This window comes from Microtus pennsylvanicus, chromosome 10, assembly GCF_037038515.1.
Source record: "Microtus pennsylvanicus isolate mMicPen1 chromosome 10, mMicPen1.hap1, whole genome shotgun sequence".
NCBI lineage: Eukaryota > Metazoa > Chordata > Mammalia > Rodentia > Cricetidae > Microtus > Microtus pennsylvanicus.
Genome location: NC_134588.1, coordinates 73,340,504 through 73,362,911, shown reverse-complemented (window position 1 = coordinate 73,362,911; position 22,408 = coordinate 73,340,504).

The window sequence follows — 22,408 nt, the reverse complement described above, 5'->3', positions numbered from 1 at the left end:
TATGCTTTGGTTATTGCAATGTTTTTTGGCTCATCTTGGCTCTAGGAGCAATGCAACATAGCCAATGTCGCATCATGTCCTGGTATGTTGAAGATCTTACCTAGATTTGTGTGAGTGAACCCTATCACATTTGCACAAAGAGGAAATCACTTGATTGCTGTGTCCAGATGACTTAATGCTTTCTAGGTTTTTTATCCTTGCAACTTAAGCACCACTCAAGATAAAAAAAAATGATGAAATGAAAAATATAATTAGGTAGATTTAAGGAGATTTTATGGGTATACTCACACACAGTCAAGTGACATTGAGAAGGTTAGAAATAAAGTGATAGCTGGCTGAGCTGCCATGGGCTTCATTCAAAAGAAGTCCTGTGTCCATATAACTGGATTTGTGTATTAACAGGATCCTTATAGTCCAGACTGGCTGAAGAAATTCACAGGCCTGAGCTGTGCCAGGTCAGTAGGTGCCACTATAACAAGCAAATAAATAGTGGAGAAATATGAGAGAAATAGTTCATGTACTACAGAAAGGACATAAAGGGCATAAGGAACAGATTGATGTGGGTGGCCTGCTTGTCACTCAGGGTCAGGTGGCGTCCTGGCCCAGGTTGTTGCCAAGAACCATGTCTAGGTTTATACTCCTACCACAGCCAGGGTCTATGTTGACATCCATGTCTTCAGCAAACATTGAAGGCCATGTGGATGGCCAGGGTCTGACCAGCCACTTGAGTTCATGCTGACTTGAATGGCCTGTGCTTCCACCTGGGGCTATGACGACATTGGTCCCTAGCTGGTTCTGTGGCTTTGTTTCAGCCAGGGTCTGTGTTGATGTACATGGCACCAGATACCATCAAAGGCCATGCCTATGTAAGGGTACTGGGTTACCACTGCCACCTGGGGTCATGTTGGTTTCCTAGGGTCATTCTGTTGCTTTGGTCATATCATCTGAGTGGCCTGTGATATCAAGGCCCAAACTGTTGTTGATGATGTCTGGTTCTGTGGTCCTGTTGTAGCTGGGGCCACTATTTATGTCCACGGCCTATGTTACCACCAGGAACCGTAGGAACAATGCATGTTGAAATCTGAAGGTCATGTTGAGCCAGCCCCAACCTTCACTGGCCCTGACCCATGCTGGACACTTCAGCAAGAGAGTTGTTTCTACCCCTCATGGGAGAGCTAGCCCCCAAACCTGTGGCAGATGATCACCACCCTCAACACAGGTGTGGGAGAACTCACCCTGATGTCATGGGCATAAAAAAGCTGGCTCCACCCTCGCTTAACCTAGACTGACCAGCTCAGCTACAACCCAGGCTCACTTTCTGTCCCTGGGTTGGCCTACCCTAACATCTACTCCATCTATGTCCAGCTGCCATGTGTGAAGGGACTGGTCCTGTGGAACAATAGCCATAGGATCTCCATCACTCCTGCAGCAGTAATATATCTGAGGGGAGTTTTGGTGAGGATCTAGTGATGATGGTGTGCCAGTGGCCAGACCTTGAACCAGATCAACGACTCATTATGATGAACATTTGCTTGTGGGACTAATTAGACAAAATGGTATACTGTGTGACACACCACAGCTCCCAGTGCCACTAAGTCAAATAAAGATGTGTTGGAGAGGCAGGAAGGATGGAAGAGCTAGGTGGCTTTGTGTTTGTTTTGTTCTATTTTTTTGTTAAATTTTGGCTGAGGGGTTATTTGGGGGGGGGAATGCTGCAAGGGTGGGGGCAAATATGGAGGGACTGGGAGATAAGCAGGATTGGGGTGCATGATGTGAAATTTCCAAAGAATCAATATAGAATTCTGTAATAAAAACGTCACTATGAGTTTTCTTCAAATGACAAGCGTTTTTACATGGAGGTCGAAAAGACTTTACACCAGTCTGATAAATTGTCTCCAGTAACACAGTGCTAGAACATCCTTTCAGATCATCCCATTGTTTATTCATATACAAACTTCACACTGATACTGTTTGTCCTTGCATGTCCTCGGTACTGTGCTGAAATAGTAAGATATCAGTTTATGGTGGACCGTGTTTGATTTGGGTTTCTCTTAAAACCACGTTGAAGTCTGCCTCAGTTTCTTTGTTTTACCTCTTAAGACTTCTTACACAATCAGGATTGCAAGCTTTTGTTTAAGACAATTGTCTAATTAAAAAGGGACAAGGGTCATGATCCAGCCTTGGAGGAGGACTTGGCAAATGTCCTTTACTTCCATGTCATATTTTATTGGAGCATTTTCTAGTTACATCAAAATATCTCCTAATTTTAAGAGTTAGAAAGTGGCAGTCTCAAATATTCAGAAAAAAAAAAAACATGATATTTTTATTACAAAACTTAAAATGGTGTCAAAATTCATTCTTTGTACATTTTTAACAAAAGTAAACACTTACATTATATACCATTCACTTAAAGAAGAAAAAAGTTGGCTTTTAAAAGCTTATCTAAGCCAGGCAGTGGTGGCACATGCCTTTAGTCACAACACTCAGAAAGTAGAGGCAGCAGATCTCTATGAGTTCAAGGCCAGCCTGGACTACAAGAACTAGTTCTAGGACAGGCTCCAAAGCTACAGAGAAATCCTGTAACTTTGATACAAACAAACAAACAAACAAAAGCTCATATATAGTCTTTGTTTCTTCTAGATATCCACTCTTCTAGTCAGGAGCGTTAACGCAACATAAGCACCAACTATTGTTTGTATGCCTATAGAAATCTCCCCCTTTCTGTCTCTCTTTCTTTCTGTTTCTCCCTCCCTTTCAATCTCTGGCTTCCTCCATATTTCTTGCTGTATGGCAAAACTGCGATGTCTTTTATAGCCCATTTATTTCCTGATGTATTTCACTATATTCCAGTTGGCATCAACTGTTCCGAGGAATCCCACAGGCTCACTTTGCATCCAAATATATAACCTGTGCCTGGCACGACTAGTCTACCATTAGTCACATCAATATAAGAATTAAAAGGAATCCGGGATATTAAATCAGAAACAATTTTTAGCTCAGCAGGGAGATAGAGCAAAAGCTAAAGGGCTGTGCAGAGTGAACTGCACAACAGAACATTGTCACACCGACTCCACATTGATGAACTCTGCTAGGGAAGAAAGCAGAGCACATTTCCACTGTGACTGTGCACCTGCCTTTGTTAAATTGCTAGAGCCTAAATACTTCCTTAAGATATGTGTTTGCTGTGCAACCATTATATGTAAAAAAATGGAGAACAAGCCTCCAAATTTCTAGTTGAATTTGTTTCTATTTTTGTCTCTTTTATGACTTTATCTTTACCTTATACTGTTATCAATAATTTGGCTCCAAACTACATATCCTACTATATAGCAAAGGCACATTGGAAAAGATAGCATTGTGAACACATTTGAGGTATGTATTTCATAAAATGACATGCACAAAGATTCTGTAAAAAGCTATGTGATCCAGATAAATATGGAGAAGAAAAAGTTCCAGCCCTGACAGAAGGTGTAATAATGATAACTTAAGAGTTGTTAGGGGTAAGAGGTGATAAACATGAAGTTATATCATAGCTGGACTAAGAGAAATGAGACAGAATTCTCTTAGTGAAGGTAAACAAATATCATGCAAACACTGTTTTCCTTTGAACAAACAGAGGAAGATTAAGGCTTAGTGAATAGGAGAAGCTCAGAAGATTCATTTTAAAACTTAGATATTAGTCAAAACAAATATTTTAAGCACAACAATAGGGTTTTGAATTATGTTTCTGCTGATGAGCATGCAGAGAGTGATTCTAAAGGGAACACCTCATGTCGTCATGGGTTAATTTTCACATGGAATCAGTGATCTTTTCACCTCTGTCAGGACCCAAAGCACCTTAATTTAACAGCACATGGGGTTAGGGAAGAAGGAAAAGAAAAGGGGTTCTTAGACATCTTCAGAGTCTCGGGAAGGCGCTGGTATTATTGATATGCTGTATCAACACTCCAGAAAGAGAAATCAGCTAGAGAAGAAAGAAAATTTAATAGTGGGGAGGGGAAGCAGTGATGTAGGGTGTGGAGCTCACTGAGTAGACCAAGCTGCTTCAAACTCCAAACACTGAGATCCACCTGATTCTGCCTCCTGAACACTCGAGTAAAGAAAAGAACTTCCAAACCTGGCCTTTATCCTGTTGATAAGACATCAAGATGGAGCTGTCAGAGTCTCTGGGTTTACAGAATAGGAAATATGAGAAAAATCTGAGAATTGAGTTGAAGGACTTTTGGTAACACAGTGAGTGTAACCGACAAATGAGCATGACCAAATGTTGACCCCTTAAATGAACAAATCCCCCACCCTGCACTTCTACAGCTGTACAAATGATTGGTAGAAACCTTTGAGAAATTTCTATAAAACCCTGTCTTATTCCTGCCTTATGTCTACCAAGACACTATGAAAATATTTTCAACAGAAGTCAATATTGACTTCATATTTTCTTGACAGGATGGGATTGTGTTTGTTTCGACGCAATGGGATTGTCTCGGAACCATTTTTTAATCTATCTCTGCAAATTCTCCACATGCCTGAAGGGGTTCCAGTTTCCTTACTATCTCTCTGGCAATGCTCTCACATTTTTCCCTGTCTTCTGCTTTTCTTCCTTTTCCTCCCCACAGCCAGGGCGCTTGAACCACATCTGCAGTTTCCCCAGCATTGCAAAGCTTAGTGCCAAGGCTAGAGGCCTTTTATATTTGTGGAAATCTCAAGTTAAAAAAAGTTATAACTCTTCACAAACCAATATATTTCTTCTGCCATGGTTAAAAATTCTACTCCATAAAGGATCAGTGAGGAGAGCACTCAACATTAATGTTTTCTCAAAAATAATGGTATTGGTTTGATACCAAAGCATTACAAATGCTATGCTTAGATGACCGAATTGCTTATCTCCAAAAACTTCTTGATAATATTAGCTGATGTTTTAAAATTCTGCCATTTCAGAAATAACATTTCATGTTGAAATAGATGCAAACTACTCCTCAAGTCAAACTCACAACAAGCAGCTCCAAAACTTGCTGGGTACTAACAAGCAGGGATTTCTTCAGAGAACTGCTTTTCACTGTGATGGTCCTCATCTCTTGCTAAAAACAGAGTAGAAACTAAAAGGGCTCATATCATTAACACTTGTCCTCTCTCCTCCCTGCCCCTTTTTTAAAACTTGTCTGAAATCTATGGTTCTCCTGACTCATGCATCCATGTACTGGGATTACAGGCATGTACCACAACTTCACCTGGATAAGAATTCTCGTCTGAGTCTTTCTCTTGCCTCTATCTCTCCTCCTCCCTCTTTCTTTCCTTCCTCCTGCCCTTCCCTTCCTGATTTTTACGTCCTTGGAGCCTTTGACATTCTGAGAGAAACACTTTGAAGTGCATGGTGTAACAAAATAAATTGATTGGTTTATAGTTATGAATATGTTTAGTGCTTGTCATCATTTCCTCACTACCTTATTAAACAAAATATAATGGCATATATAATATTTATTGTAATGTTCTCTGTAATTGCTAACTCTTCGAATGCCGTAACAGGATTATCCTGGAGTACTTTTTTCAATCTACGAAAACTAGGTGTTTTTAAATTTGAACTTCCTTACTTTTGAAATTTTTCTTCTGTCCTAGTTTTGAATCTCATCTCACGAATGAACTAGATTTCCTAAGCTGCAGGGACAGACTGTTCTTTCTGCTACTGACATTCTATTTTGGACCTCACAAAAGGCTTTACACACAATCACTTTTACAAGCCTTTGTGCAAACCAAGTGACTGCCCAGTGTTATTGAGCAGCTGAAGGGCAGGTACATTGGCTGTATTTTCTCTTTTTAAAAAATGACTTTCATTTCCATCTAGAACACGATTGGCTATTCTAATGCAGTATGACAGAATAGCTCAGCACAGAGAAGATAAGCTTCGAAGCATATGTAAATTCTTATGTCACAAAGCCCGTAGTATTTGAAAGGGGAAATAAAAACTACATGTAAGAATGGCTTTTATAGCATTATTGTCTGCAAAGAACTTCATTTGTCTTTCAGGTATTTTCAATGCTTTTCCATGAGTTTAAGCAGGGCACTGCGATTGTTTAACAATTTCCATTGAGATTTTCAGGTGGGAAACTGTTAGTACTCTGGGAGATTAGAAGCTCTGACAAAGGAGGCCAGGGAGAGTGAGGTCAAAAGCGCTCAGGAGAGTGGTTCGTATTCTGCACAACCTATAATTTATGAGTGATAAGAATTCTAGAAAAGGTTCTTACAGGAGTAGAAAGTCGCTATTTTTAAAAACAGCTAAAATGCTTTGCCATTTTAAAGAAAATCCTGGTTCTTTATATTCTGTGAACAAAGTACTGTAATTTCATGGTTTCAAAAAGAAAGCCCGTCCCTTCATCAAAAAGTCAGGTGATTTAAGGAGATGTGGGAAAAACACAATTTTTGTTTTTAAACAGAAACTGCTTTTGTTACAATCATTTCCTGGCACTCTTTCCAGTCATTGAGCGACTGGCATCGTAATTTACTGGGCCCAAGAAACTTTAAAAGTGACAATGAGGGTATCAGTGAGTGAAATAGCTGTATTACTTAAATATAACACTACATATAATTTGATTTCTTGATTATTTTATCAGTACAATAATTATAATCAGACGTTTATTAATGCCTGTTGTGAAAAGTATTGAAAAGAAAACTTTTTTTTTTCTTTTATGTCCTCTTGTGGATTCAGTTTCCAGCTGACATAAAGACCTGAATTCTCTCTGTGCTCTTGAGATAAGATGCCGTCTTTGTCACTCTTCTGGTGCAGGGAAGAGACCATGATCAAGGCAACTTTTATTTTTTAAAATTACACATTTTATTGAGGGCTTGTTTATGGAGGTTTAAGTATATTTTTATCATGACAGAGATTATGGTATTGTGGCAGCATATGGTACTGGAGTGCAATAGTGAGATCTATGTCCTGATTTGCAGAGAGAGAGAGAGAGAGAGAGAGAGAGAGAGAGAGAGAGAGAGAGAGAGAGAGAGAGAAGAGAGCGCGCGAGAGAGAGCACAAGAAAAACAGGGGAACCCTGCATGGGTTTTTGAAAGCTCAAAACCCACTCCCAATGTCACACTTCCTGCAACAAGGCTTCACCTTGTAATTCTTGTAATCCTTTCAAACAGTTCCCCTCCCTAGTGACCAAGCATTTAAATATCCATATATGAGCCACCATAGGAGGGTCCCATATTCTTATTCAAACCACCACATTCCACCTGTCTCCAAAGTCTTACAGTCATATAGTCATGCAAAATGCATTCAGTTCAACTTCAAAAGTTCCTATAGTCTTTCACAGTAACAACACTGTTAAAAAAAAAAAAGTCCAGTCTCTTCTGAAATTCAAAGCAACTCCTTGTAAAATCAAAACCAAAAAGAAGATGACATGCTTTCAACATACAATCTCAAATAACTAACATTGCCATTCCAAAAGAGAAGAAAGGGTGCATAGTGAGGAAGTACTGGACCAGAGCAAGAGCAAAAACCAAAAAACCAGTAGGGCAAATTTCAAATTCTACATCTCCATGTTAATGTCAGAGCATGATTCAGATGTCCAGTGGTTTCAGCCTTGTTCATTAGGTTGTTGACAAACTTCTCTCTCTCTCTCTCTCTCTCTCTCTCTCTCTCTCTCTCTCTCTCTCTCTCTCTCTGTCTGTCTCTCTCTGTCTCTCTCTCTGTCTCTGTCTCTCTGTCTCTCTGTCTCTCTGTCTCTCTGTCTCTCTCTCTCTCTCTCTCATTAGCTGTTTTGATGCGTAGTCAGTAGCTTTCCTCTTGCATCTGGCATCTCTGAAATCTTGGAGTCTACAATACAATTCAGGTTTCATCTTCTCAGCCTTACACAATGGCCTCTCTTTGCCTCCTTTCAGGGATACCTCTTGTATATGATTGGCCTCAGTGACTTTACCAAGGAGCCAAGTAGGTAGATTTACTTAGCCAAGGAGGTAGATTCCACAACCTCTTGTAGCTTTGACTCTAAAGCCAGAATTATTTGATTAAGATACCAAGTTCTGTTGCTTGATTGGACTGGAACTTGGCCTCCTCTTTCTATTACATATACATAACTTTCTATAGTAGTTTTTTTTCTTATTGCTTTGGCTCTCATTTAATTCCTTTTCACAACTTGGAAGCTTAGCTGGGAGTTTTCTTTTCCAGAGGTTAGCACCCCCTTTTATTCTTTTTAGAATCTGGTCTTTTCTTTAAACATTTTATCTTCTTTAACACTGGACCTGGCAACATCATTTCCTGGTGTTCCTTTGCTCCTCAAACTGTACATTTTGCACTCTTCCTTACTCTGCTTGTTTTTTTTTTTCATTATAGATCTGCATAAGAGTAACTACTAATAACCACATGACAGGGTCAATATTAGGCTTATTTAAATCTTTTCTGCCAATGGCTTTAATGGTAAACTCTTCAATTTAGCTTCAGGCAGATTTCTTTGGACTAGAGCAAAAAGTGGCTACAATCATTGCTAAGCTATCACTCGATGATAATTCTAATTATTATTCTCATTAATTAATATTCCTCCCTTATGAAACTTCATGAGGCAGATCATCATAGTTTACATTGCTGTCAGCATCACTGTCCTTCTTCTTCCTTAGTCTTCACTTAAAGTGACTGCTTTACTAATCTAAAGTCTCCAAGCCTGCATTTCTCCAACAAGCAGCCTGATCAAGCCTGTCACAGAAAAATCATTCTCCCTGATACACACTCCATCTTTATCTGCCAGTAGTTTAAAGAGGATGTTTGAGATAGCAATGTCTCAAGGTTAGTAGGATAAAGCCTACCATCAGATAATAGTAAGGACAGACCTATTTATGTTCTCTCATTAATTCAGAAATAGTAGTGAAACAAATTCTGTATGTGTAGCCCTGAAGACTGGACATAATTCAATTTACCAACTAGTGGAATTGATCAAAGAGAAAATTAGAGAACTGCAATAAAAATTATAAGTTCACAGTTATGTCCAAAGTTCAGTGTGAGGTGAGCAATTCCTTGAGAGTCTCTTTAAGAAAGGTGAATGTTTTGAAGGATCAAGGCTATGTCAACTTGACATATAAAGCTGGCTAGACCACACATTTCACATGAACTCCTGTATTAGTTACTGTCATATTGCTGTGACAAAAAATACCAAAGAAACATTTTTAAAAGTGTTTAATTTGGGCTTATTTTTCCAGAGGTCTAGTGTTCATGATGACTGAGCAAATATAGGGAATGGCATGTGATACAAAAGAAGTAGACAGGGAAGGCACTGGGACTCATACCAATCTTTGGAAACTTCAAAGTCCACCCCATGTGGCACATCTCCTCCAACAAGGCCATGCCTCCTAATCCTTCCCAAGCAGGTAAAACTAAATTACTGGGGACCAATCATAGAAGCTGAAGTTATATACGGGTACAGATTTTAATAATAATTTCAGTTCATATTTAGTTGAATCTATAGATGGAAAAGCCATGGATATGGCAAGCCGATGTGTTTGTTAAGTTCAGGAAGTGTTCCTGGGTGAAGTCATTTCTCACTTATTTGTGAAGAACACAATAAAAATCTACCAATGAACAGGCATCATGAAAGGAGAGGGCATAGCTGTAAGGAGCACCTGTGGCTAGAATGCTAAGCATCAGGTCAGGTTCTGTAAAGGTCACAGCTTCATAGCTGGGGGTCTTACAGGCCACATTAAGATATTTGCTTTTAATATAAGAAGAAGAATTAAGGCTTATAAATAGAGACAGACATAGATAAGATATGCTGAGTTATTGTATTAAAAATTCAGTAATTATATAGTTTTCCTGGAAAGAATCAAGACAGAAATGATATTTTTTTCATTTAGGAATGTGACTCAAGTTATTACAATAAACCTCAGTCTTCCATATGACTGGCTTTTCATATATATATATATATATATATATTTCAAATTGCTTTCAATCCACCTTGCTAAGAGGCACCATATCTTTTAGAAACCATGAAATGTATTATCATATACACCTGAGTTCTACTTCTGCTCCGGAAATTATGACTCCTCTTAACTAACTTGGTGTGTCAGGATTCCTCTATTCATCCAGTTTTATATTTCTGTATGTCTCTTCTTTATGGTAATTTATAATTCTTAACTCCTCTCTATGCCATATAGATCCTCCATGCCTCCAGAATACTGTAGTATTTTGCTTTTTTAATGTACATAATACTAATCAGACCTTGGGTATTTTTAACTGAATTGTGAAAGTTTTTCTAGTGATGCCATACCCAATTATTCCCACCCAGTTCTATAGGAATCATTAGCTGATCTGTGACATAAAATTTTTAGTTGTATTTAGTTGATCTTTGCCTTATAGTTAGCACTTGGGTATAATATATAATCAAAGATATCAAAATAGCAAAAAGAGTCAAACAGTTTATTAAATGAAATTAAAAGTGCAAGATTTTCTAGTTTAAGTCATGTTTAATGAAACAATCAGATCTAGATTGGATCTATGTCACCAGAGCTTAAACCTTGTACTCTGAGTTGCAAAATATCTACAACCTTCTTTTCAGTTTTGTCCATTAAAAGCAGGTCATATGCAAAACTACAGATTGACATTTGGCCGAGGAAACTGGCATTTCCTAGACTGGCTCCGTTCCACCATCACTCAGTCTCACAGCTGGGCAGAAGGAGAAAAGGTTTAGAGTGCATGCCTCTTAGCTGATACATTAGGATATCGCCTTACCTCGTGATACACTGGTTACCTGGAATGCTAAACTTTAGCCCGTTTGTATCACCCCGGAGGAGGACTTGACTATTCAAGCTCCTTAGCCCTCACTTCTCTGTGAAGCTTTCACTTCACCTCATAGCCATCTACATCTCTAACCAATCCTCACTTCATTTTATTTTCTAAAATCATAGTTCTACTTATAATCTATCCTGGTATTGTTGCATCCAGGGTACCTCATGGTCACCTGTTCATGCCTCCCCCTTTCACCCCAACAATCATTGTCCTTGCTTAAATTCTCCATTATTCTACTGCAGTCTCATGCACTTTAACTAATATAGCTTTGTGCCAAGTCAAGCAGAAGTTACCAATATGGCATCTTCGATTGTCAGATATTTACATAAAATGAAAACAAGTAGGTTGAAAATAGCACTATTTACGTTACTTATTATAGGGAAGGCAGGAAGTTAAATGTGCCATCATCAAAAAGTTCTTGATCAAAACAATTTTGTTCAGGAAATATGGAAGCCCTCTGCATGGCCTCATTGTAAAGAAAATTCAAACTAACTGCCCAACAAAGTCCCATCTTCTTTAACAAGTATATTAGCAATTTTAGCTCGTGTTGATCTTTGTGGTATTGAATAAAGGCCTTCATGGGTGAAGGAGGCCTCAGAGGGTCTGGATTCACCACAGTGGGGCGTGCTGATTATGCAAGTTCTCTAAATCATGCAGTGTTGAAAATAATATCCATGCCCATGGCTATTCATCTGGACTCCTTACTGACATAGGTATCTGGAAGAACTAGCTGATGTCAGATTCAGATTGCAGGAAAATCCAGAATTCCCAGAAACCACATGTCTTAGAGTTTCTATTGCTGAGTAAAACAGTCTGACCAAAATGCAAGTTGGGATGAAAGGGTTTATTTGGCTTACACTTCTACCTTGCTGTTTATCACTGAAGGAAGTCAAAACAGAAACACTAACAGGGCAGGAACCAGGAAGGTAGGGCTGAAGAAGAGGCCATAGAAAGGTGCTACTTATAGGTTTACTCCCTGTGGCTTGCTGAGTATGCTTTCTTGTAGAACCCAGGACCATCAGCCCAGGAGGGATGGCATCACACAAAAAGAGATGTCTCTTTCCCCGTCAAACACTGATTAAGAAAATTCCCTACAGGCTTGTCTACAGCCTGATATTACGGAATCATTTTCTTAACCGAGGTTCCCATCTCTCCGATGACTTTACCCTGTATCAGGTAGACCTAAAACTGTCCAGCACTTCATTCTAGTGTTCACCAGCAGCCTCGCTGAAAAGCAGTTAACTTTCTCAGGTGACTCCCCAAATTCATCTAGCTTAATTTATGAGACAAACAAATGTCTTATATCCTTCCATCTTTTGTTCTGTGAAATGGTAGGGGATGTAGTTAAACCGAGATATAAAGCAGAATCACTTAGTGTAAAGCTGTTTTTGTTACATAGCTAAGGGGTAGGGCTGAGTAGAATTCAAATGCTCAGATTCAATTTCTCCAACTTAGCCTCAGGTTCATCTGTCTAAATCTCCACCACCAACAACACTTTATTTTCTGTCTTATCCTCAATACACTTTTTTATTTTCTTGAAAAACACTCAACATTTATAGGTTACACAAACACAAAACGCCAATTAATTAGGTACTGTCATACTATCACGCTTAACAGAATAATGAAGTTTCAGTTACTGAACAATTTATCATTTTTTTCCTGACACCAAAAGAAAGGGGGAGGGGTGAAGTAAAGAATGATTTACTTGAATTGTTGTGCATGTTTAAGCCAGCATGGCATGATATGGGCTGCATCACTAATAGTTACGATAGTAATAGGAGATTTTGAGATCCTGCTGCAGTTATGACTGCTGCAGTATAAAACAACAGAATATGTTGGGGCTGATGGGCAAGTTTGCAATCACTGAAATCAAAATTTCTGAGTACGAGCAAAGAAGAAATGATAAGAGAAGGTTCTAAGGCTCATTATAAAGAGGAGGTTCATCGTTTTATGATTCACAATACTACCAGCATTGTAAATGACTCTGAGCACCAAGAATACACAGCAATCACGATGCTGAAGGTGAAGACACACTGCAGTTTTTGGATACATGAATTCCTTGTGCCAACCATTTGCAACTGGCAGCAAAACAATACATTTATAATTTGAAAAAGAAATCCAGAAACAACTTTTTTCATAATTTTAAACTTTAAAATTAAAAAAAATCATGCTTTCAAATTTGTATCTTCACTTTAAATTCAGATTATCTAGTAAATCACTGATATCATGTTCATAAATTTCAGTCACAATGTTACACCATCCTTACTCCATCTTAAGGATGGAAACCATTTTGTTATAAGGTCAGAACAAGTTCCTTCCTGTTTGCTGTAATATTCAAATTGACTGTGCTTTAACCTATTTCTTAAATTTGACATGCTCCCCAACAAGCACATGTTCTCAATGATGTTCATAGCAGCATTATTTGTCATAGCTAGAACCTAGAAACAACCTAAATGCCCCTCGACTGAAAAATGGAGTCAAACACTATGGCATTTGACTCACACCTTTAACATACACTGATAAAACAAGATGTTCTGCTAAATAATTTTAAAATGTTCAGTGAAATTCCTAAGTAACTGAACTTTCCTCTCAAAAGCTCTCTAGTTGTCTGGATTTTTTGCACTGTATAAACTTTACTTTCTGCTGGGTTCACTGCTATTTTTCCAAACCCTGCTTTGGGGAGACAGCTCTGACTAAAATAAAATAAAGCTTGTTTAATTTGACCAAAGAATTTGGGTATAGGCCCTTTTTTGTTTCTGGTGAAATTATGGACAAATCAAAAAGATATAAAGTATAAATTATCATTTATAAATGATAACAAAATATATATGTAAACTGTTGATAGATAGAAGATAGATAAGTATGTGGAAAATAGTTGCTTTGTTACAGGGCCCCAGGCCTTATGAGGTACTGAGACCTTAGAAAAACTGACTTCATGATGTGCTATTTGGGCTATAAAACTCATGTTGTAACCAACACCACCTGCCAAAAAGGAAAACCAAAATCTAATCCACAAAAAGTCCATAGTTGTAGGAAAGTCTCTAAATGTACTAACGATGATGTTTGGCTTCTGTAGTTCTGCTTCTGGCTAACTGTTCTTGTTAACTCAGAACACAATTTTTTGGTTGTTCGTTCGTTTTGCTTAAATGTTTACCCTGAGAAAGATTCAGGGCTACACTGGGATTCTGAACACCCAATATAGTCACCGGTTAGCAAATAAAGACTTTTTATTGGCTTCAACACATGTTCAATCGGTCTTTTCTTGTGAATACCCTATAACATTTCTGGAGGTCCCATGGAGATCTCAGAGATCAAAACTCAAGACACTGGAGGTTTCTGAGCCACTTTAAGCAAGGACGAGTATGATGTTCAGAGGATTCCTAGGCAGTGCGCAACCTAAGATATTTCAGATCCTCAGGGTTTCCTCTATCACTGTGCCTCATACTTCTGAGGGGTCTGACACCTCCACCCCCCCCCAAAAAAAAACAAGTTAGAAAACCACTTGGTCTGTCACCTCCTTTGGTAAATCAGGTTAAAGAACCTTCTGTGTGAATGCTATACTGACTGATTTTGTGTATCAATCTGATACAACAGAGAGGCAGGAGCCTCAGTTGAAAAATGCCTCCAATAGATCCAGCTGCAATGCATTTTCTCAATTAGTGGTCAATCGGGGAGAGCTCAGCTCATTGTGGGAAGTACCATCCCTGGGCTGTTTCTCCTGGGTTCTGTAAGAAAGCAGGCTGAGCAAGCCATAGGGAGCCAGGCAGTAAGCAGCTTCCCTGCAAGGCCTCTACATCAGCTCCTGCCTCCAGGTAAGATCTCTGCTTGAGTCCTGGTTCCAGCTTCCTACAATGATGGACTACTGTTGGGGGATATTTAATCACACTGTGAAACCATTTGTGTTAACTAAATAAAATTAACCTTGGGACAAGAGACTGAGTTAGCAACTATTTGACAGAGACTAATCATAGAGCTTCAGAGGGCATCCTGGAGAGATAGAGAGATGAACAGAGAAGAAGTGGGGAGGCATTTGCAGTGACAGAGCTTTTTTTGTTTGGGCTGAGTGGAAGGACACTTTCTTTGTGAGATGCCAGCAAGGAGGGGAAGTTAACAATTTGCTACTCAGCTATTCTGAGTTGGCATGTTTTCACCTGAGTCTCTGAATTTCAAGTCTTATTTATAAATGGAACAATAAAGATTTAGCTGAAGCTACCTCGAGCGGCAGTGCCAGAACCTGCGGGAACAGAATTTCACCAGGCTGTGGCCTCAGTGTCCTAGCTGCCCCCGGAGAAGCCACCCAGAAAGTGTGGAGTTGCAGTGGCTGACAGAAATGGCATCAGATTAAGGTGCAGTCACTGGGCCAATGTGAAAACAACAGAAGTGCAACACAAACGAACCCTTTCCTTCTTGCCTGGCTTTTATGGACATGGTGTTTTGTCACGACAATAGAAACCCTAAATAAGACAGACACATGGGAGAGGTTGGAAATGGCTGCTGACCCAGTGTCCAAGACCCCTGTGAGATGTCACTGGATTCCCCCACTGGTTCACATATATGAATGTCCATCTCTCTCTTTGTGTGTGTCTCTGTGTGTCTTGCTATGTGCTTCTATCAGGTTTGTTTCCTTGGATTGACCAGTAGCTTTCTCTGTTGTGAGACCTTCTGTTCACGCAGTTTAAGACCTGTGTTCCCTACTGAAAAGTTTCTGTACCACAAATCTGCTGATGCAACAATCCAAATTATACCTAATCTTACCAAATTAGAAAAGGCCCAGGTTTAATGGATACAATTCTCCCAGATAGTTGTCCAGCCCCCCATAGAGGAGATTGGAAAGGAAGAGTTGAAACCCTTGTCTGTTTTTTGGTGGTAGTGGGGCAGTTTAAATATCTGGTGGTAGTGGTTTTTAACATCTCTGAGAAGGGGTCATCATTTGGGGGATTTTCTAAGATGTAACAGGGTTTGGAGAGAGATGAGGGAAGGAGCTTGGGATGGAGCTTCCACCCAAATATTCTGGACCCTTTGGATATAGAATGATAGGGGTCACAGTGAAGCTTACATTATTCCAATACCTGCTATTGGGAACCCAAATCTTTTTGGCTCATCCAGTCGCTGAGAGAATCCCACCCCTCAAAAACCCATTTGTCTCCAGGAACAGGAACACTATCTTGTTTTGTTTCTTGACTGCAGCTCAGGTTAGGGTTGACCACTCTGTAAAGGTGGGGAGGAGCCAAGTCTTTCATGCAGGGCCTCCCTTCCATCTAACCAGAATGCACACGGGGACAGGGAAAGAGCTCTTCCCAGGTGAGCCACATTCCTTCCTCCCCATTTCTACTCTAAGGAGAAAAGTTTGGACTGGGCCTGAAGGAAAAGAGAAAGTTCATCTCCTTTCTCTTTCATAATTAGTGTCAGTTTTTCAACCAGTTATCTGTTAAATCCACCATTCTATGAAAAAAAAAGTTAAAAATCTGCCCTTGGGCTGGTCTTGAAGATTACTTCTTGGCAATACAGCCTGGACAGAACAAATTTTCCTTTCTATCCAACATTGATCAACAAGATTTGAAGAAATTTTCACTAGATGCTCTTAAATAGATTAAAGACAGCTGCTAAAGATTTCCTTTGCCATCCAATCATCCTAGGTATTAGAAAAAAAGTTTAAAAATTAAAAAAAAAGTAAAGGTATAAGTAGGTCCCAGTTACTCAAGTTAACTCAAAGGGTGTTTTACAACAGAGAACTGATTGTGGAGAGACCTTTTGCATTAACTGAAAGCCGCCATTACCTTCTCTTATTATAAGATGCAGTCAGACTTACAGATTCCTAGCATAATTTTGGTATCCTACACTCTATTAGAAGACTACCTCCTAGCTGAAAGTTTTGCCTCAAATCAAAAGAGAGTTGGACTATCTCTCAGATTGACAACAAAGATTTCTAGAGGTCCGGGCAGAAAGTAAGCCCCTAAAACTGGCCTTACACCTAGTTCTTATAATAATTTTGAAAACCAGCTCAGCCATCCCTGTCTAGATTAAATAATACCTAATGACCCTGGAAGCAAAAAAGAAAAATAGAATTGAAGTCAATATTGAATGGCATAAAGAGACAGGCATTTTGCTGCCCTGCGGTTATTCCTGGAATACTGCTCTCTTGCCTATGAAGACACCTGAAACCTCTGATTCTCATGAGTTTGCTTCTTCGGGGAAACAGGTGTATACTGTCTTGGACCTGAAAGATGCACTCTCTAGCCTCTAGTTGGTCCATTGGCAGAGGTGAGTCAACCCACCTTTGCTTCTAAATTGACATACCCGAACTTAAGAAATTAGTTATCAAAAGAACAAATAATCCAATAAAAAATGGAGTACAGACCTAAACAGAGGACTCTCAACAGAGGAATTTAAAATGGCTGAAAGACACTTAAGGAAATACTCAACATCCTTAGTCATCAGGAAAATGCAAAGTCCAGAGTTATGGGAAAATCTCTAAGTATATTTTTTTGCTTCTGCAGTTCTGCTTCTGGCTAACTGTTCTTGTTAATTGAAGTATGTCAACCAAGAACATTGTTTTGTTTTTTTTTTTTTTTTTTTTTTTGGCTTCCAAGCTCACTCTGAGAAAGGCTCAGGGCTACACTGGGATCCTGAACACCCAGCATAGTCATAGACTAGCTTAAATCCTTGTCTTTGAAGTCTTCTCTGATGAATACTGTACAACAGATTATCTGGCAGATAGGCGGTAGATACATGGATGTAATAGCTAATCTTGGTTGCTAACTTAACTACATCTGAAATCAACAAACCCCCACATAGCTGGTACACCTATAAACAATTTTCTTGATTGAAATATTTGAGATCATAGATGCACCCTAAATCTGAGCCAAACCTTCTGGTGGTAGTCCACATGTAAAAAAATGTAAGAAGGAAGCTTTATTGTTTTGCTGTTTGTTCTTATTTTCATTGGTAAGTTCATCTATGCTACAACTCAAACATATCTTCATTGGTGAAGGAACCCTCTTCTTTGGGATTCCAACACAAACCTAAGACAGATAAGACAAGTAGCCTTGTGGCTTGAACAACTGCCAAATTCTCAGTCTTTCCATTAGAAACAGCTACTGTTGGACTAGGTGGACTGTAAACCACTCTGATAAAGCCATTCCATCTGTACTGATCACCTAGAATTTTGTAAACCGTAAACAATAAATAGCAGACCGATGGATGAACAGTTAAGTAACATATAGATAGAGGGGTAGATGGATGGCAGGTGGATCTTCTTCACCTCAGATGGAGAAGCACAGTTTCAGCACACTTGCCATTTTCCTTAGAGAGAATGAAATCAGTTCATATTTCCTTCTCTGTTTGCTTGATCTCTTTATAATCAAAAGTTCTTTAAAATCATGGCATAAAAATTACTATAAGCACCCTAATTTCCTTTTGGTTAGTGTAACTGAACAATGATGACAAGTATTTCATGAGCACTTTGAACAACATTCTCTAGGGAAAGATGAGTAAGAAGATCAAAGAACAGACCTAGCATTGAGAGAAAATGAGAACAGGCATCCCATCCAGACAGCTCCTAGAGAAAGTGTACATGCCCTAGTGTTTGATTCATCAGTGGTGCAATTTTATTATTTTTATTTTTCAAATTAAAGAAATGATGTTACACTACCATTATTAAAATTGTTTGCAAAACTAAGACCAGGCATTCTTGCTTAACAATTTCCCTAAGAAATTGTTTTAAGTTTGTGAGACATAGGAAAAATAAAATAAATATCCTTTTAATATGTCAATCTCTGTCAGGATGTTTTCTACTACTTTGGGGTTTGAGAAAAGCCTGAGAGTAGAAAAGCTCTTACACGAAAACTGATGCCATTCTTTAATTAGGGAAGCCTGATACAACATCATCAAGAAATAATAAGCTTTGAGTGATTTTGCCCTATTTTTAAATGTCATAAATCTTAAGGTCATTTTTTAATTTGTTTCTATGTTTAAATTAAAATATTGTCACATATCTTTCCCGCTTCCCTTTCTTCCTTCCAGTCCCTCCTAGGCTGTCTCCCTCCAACTTCTTTCGTGACCCCCATTCAAATTAGTAGCCTCTTCTTCTGCATGTCTCCTTATATTATCATTGTTTGGATCTTGTCTTTGTAGATATTAGAGCAACCTTCTTGTTATTCTGGCATGTAAAAATGAGAAAAAATAGTTTTTTTTTTTAAAAAAAAGAAAGATAGTGTTATAAGCTGGGCGGTGGCGGCGCTTGGCAGGCAGAAGCAGGTAGATCTTTACGAGTTCAAGGCCAGCCTGGTCTACAGAGTGAGTTCCAGGACTGGGTCCATAGCTACTGAGAAACTGTGTCTCAAAAAATAGTATTATAAGGCTATTTATGTTCATTATTATTATTTAGGCAAATTCTTTATGTAGCATATTCTCATTTTTTGTTTTTACTGTTGGAACACAAAGCCATATCCCTGCTAGCGCCAGCATGCTCTCACCTGTAGTTATTCCCTCAGGTTGGATTCAAGGAAGCAGACACATGGAATTGATAGCTACCTAAATATTTGAGTTCCTTGTCATAGGTCTTCAAACTTATCCTGGGGCTATGGAGTAATGTATAGTAGAGCTTGGAATATACTACTGTATCTTTCAACAATGCTATCTGTGACAGTCAGTGAGGATACTATGTTATTGCTGTTATGACAGATTTATATTTCAAGATTTGAATACTTGTGATGATCAATGTTTTTAATTGCTTTAAAAAAATTATTGAAAAAAAAAATTTCTGCCTCCTCCCAGCCTCCCATTTCCCTCTCCCTCCTCCCACTCGTCTCCCCCTCCCCCCTCCTCTCCCCCTTCCTCTCCAGTCTGAAGAGCAGTCAGGGTTCCCTGCCCTGTGGAAAGTCCAAGGTCCTTCCCCCTCCATCCAGGTCTAGGAAGGTAAACATCCAAACTGGCTAGGCTCCCACAAAGCCAGAACATGAAGTAGGATCAAAACCCAGTGCCATTGTCCTTGGCTTCTCAGCAGCCCTCATTGTCTGCCATGTTCAGAGAGTCCGGTTTTATCCCATGCTATTTCAGTCCCAGTCCAGCTGGACTTGGTGAGCTCCCAATAGATCAGCCCCACTGTCTCAGTGGGTAGGTGCATCCCTCGCAGTCCTGACTTCTTTCGTTGATCATATTTGGCCCCAATTTTTTTCAGAAATTTTTTGTATAGATCTTATGTTCACACTCATATCATTCTATCTTTATTAAATCCTTCTTTTCCCTGTAAAGTTTGGCAGAGTGGGTGTGCAAAGCAAGAGGTGATGAGGAGGCCCTGCCTAGAATCTTGAAAGTCTCCCTGTTGGACTACTTTGTGATGAAGAGTTGTACATTTATAGTCAGTCACATCTTGGTCACTGAATTAACCTTTGAAATCAATCCATACTCCCCTGAGGACTGTTTGAAATAACAGCACTACTAAATAGTAGACAAATGTTCTGAGTTTTATAATTTGAACTTCAGCACTCATTTGAACAGGATTGACTTCTTGGAACTATATCTATAGTAAGGCTTGGGGCCTGTGGTATTTTTTTTTTTTTTTGCATTTAACTAGCTATTAAAATGTCTCTCAGAAGCTATGGCCTGCACAGGTTCAATCTGCTTTATCTAGCAAATCAATTAAGGATGGAAATCACCTGTGAGTTTTTGAACTACATGAGATATTGTAAAAACAGTTCTTCCATATTAGTAAGTTCTGCCAAACTTGGTCCTCCTTCCTCTAGCCTATCTATCTAAACATACTTGTTAATTTACCTGAGAACATTCACCTGGACCCCTGTTGCTAAGTGAAGGAAGGTGACATGAAGAAAACTTATTTTTTTGCCATGAAGAGTTTAAGTTTGTCGAAATATATATATATATATTGGTTTTTCGAGACAGGGTTTCTCTGTGGCTTTGAAGCCTGTCCTGGATCTAGCTCTGTAGACCAGGCTGGTCTAGAACTCACAGAGATCCGCCTGCCTCTGCCTCCCGAGTGCTGGGATTAAAGGCATGCGCCACCACCGCCCGGCTTCGAAATAAAAATATTTCAAATCAATATGATGTTAAATGGACAAGTATGGTTAAAAAGCCATGCCATCACAAGAGAAGATAATAAGCATTCATGTCATGAAGAAGGTGGCATTTGAGCCAAGATTTGGGCTATTAGTGGTTCACTGAGAATGAAGAGTGAAAGAAAAAGGTAACTCTTACACAAAAGAAACAAGGCATGCTCTCAGAAGATGGTGTCTATTGTGTTTCTGTCACCATCTTGGCATGTTCTGTTACAAACATGCTCCAGAAACTATTGTATCTTGTATCTAACACTATAACCCTTGGCCAGCTTACATACTAATGAAAATTAAAAAGGAAGAGAAAGTCTTGAATTCTCAAGTGATATCTGGTACTGCTGCTGCCTCGTCACAGACTGTCCTCCTACAGGGCTTCACACGAAACAGGCAAATATGTAAACAATACATGCTGCACATTCTGTGTACTCAAATCATTTCTGCAGTGTCTGAAAATTTCAAAGTTACAAGGATAGGTTCCAGACCAGAACAAAATGTAACTGACCTAGAGTTTACTGTGTTGCTGACTGCTTACCCCATTTCTGCAGTGTCTGAAAATTTCTAACTTACAAGGATAGGTTCCAGACCAGAGCAAAATATAACTGACCTAGAGTTTACTGTGTTGCTGACTGCTTACCCCACTTCTGCAAGTGCATTTCCATAGGGAAGTTTCTTGAATGGGAGTCTAATAGGATTTATGGGATGGGAATAATCCCTATGAAAATGATGCCCGCATGTTCTTTAGTCTTTCATACTCTCAAACACACAGGTATTATAATCTCAAGCAAGAAAAGAGCCAGTATTCTGGACAGAGGAGTAAAGAATAATGTAGCACGTTGACAGCCTTGAAGGTGATTTTTCCAAGCCACTGATTAGCAGGCCCATACCTGGAAATTCAAGGCAGAGAGATTCATTATAGTCCTTCCAGTCACTGGAGTATTAAAACCCAAAATGCATGATTAACTCAGAAGTAAGCTCTGCCGTTTGGCAATAAGAGATTGCATTGACTTTGGTGACAAGGCCATCTGTGCAGATTCTTTGGATTTCAACACAAAAGAAAGTAATTAATTTTTGCATTGTAGATAAAAACAATAATTTTACTTCTTTTGTTCACTTTTTTCTAGTTTTTTAGTCAAATAGTATAGATTACAGGGAGTAACATTGTCATGGATCGGCACCAATGAGCAAAATCAACATTGGATTTTATCCTCAAAAGGGCAACAGATTGCTTGGTTCCTAATATACCAAGAAGGGGGCTGATGAAGTAGGAGAATGGAGTGGTCACAAGGGACCATGCAACAGTTATTTCTTGTGGTCACCCCTCAAAAGCCTTAATTAATGTTCAATAAGACTAATTTTAATAACATTGGTTTCGGATACTAAATAATGCTGCTTATGCAAATGTCTGCTGAATGTATCTCAAAACTATTCTTTGACAATATTACCCATGGTTCTGAAACAGATTTTTATAATGTGCAGAAAGCTGATCAATTGGACACACTATCATTGTGTCAGATGGAATCTCTACAACAAGAGTTTACAGCAGGACACATTAATTCGGGGACTAACTGACCTAGCTTCA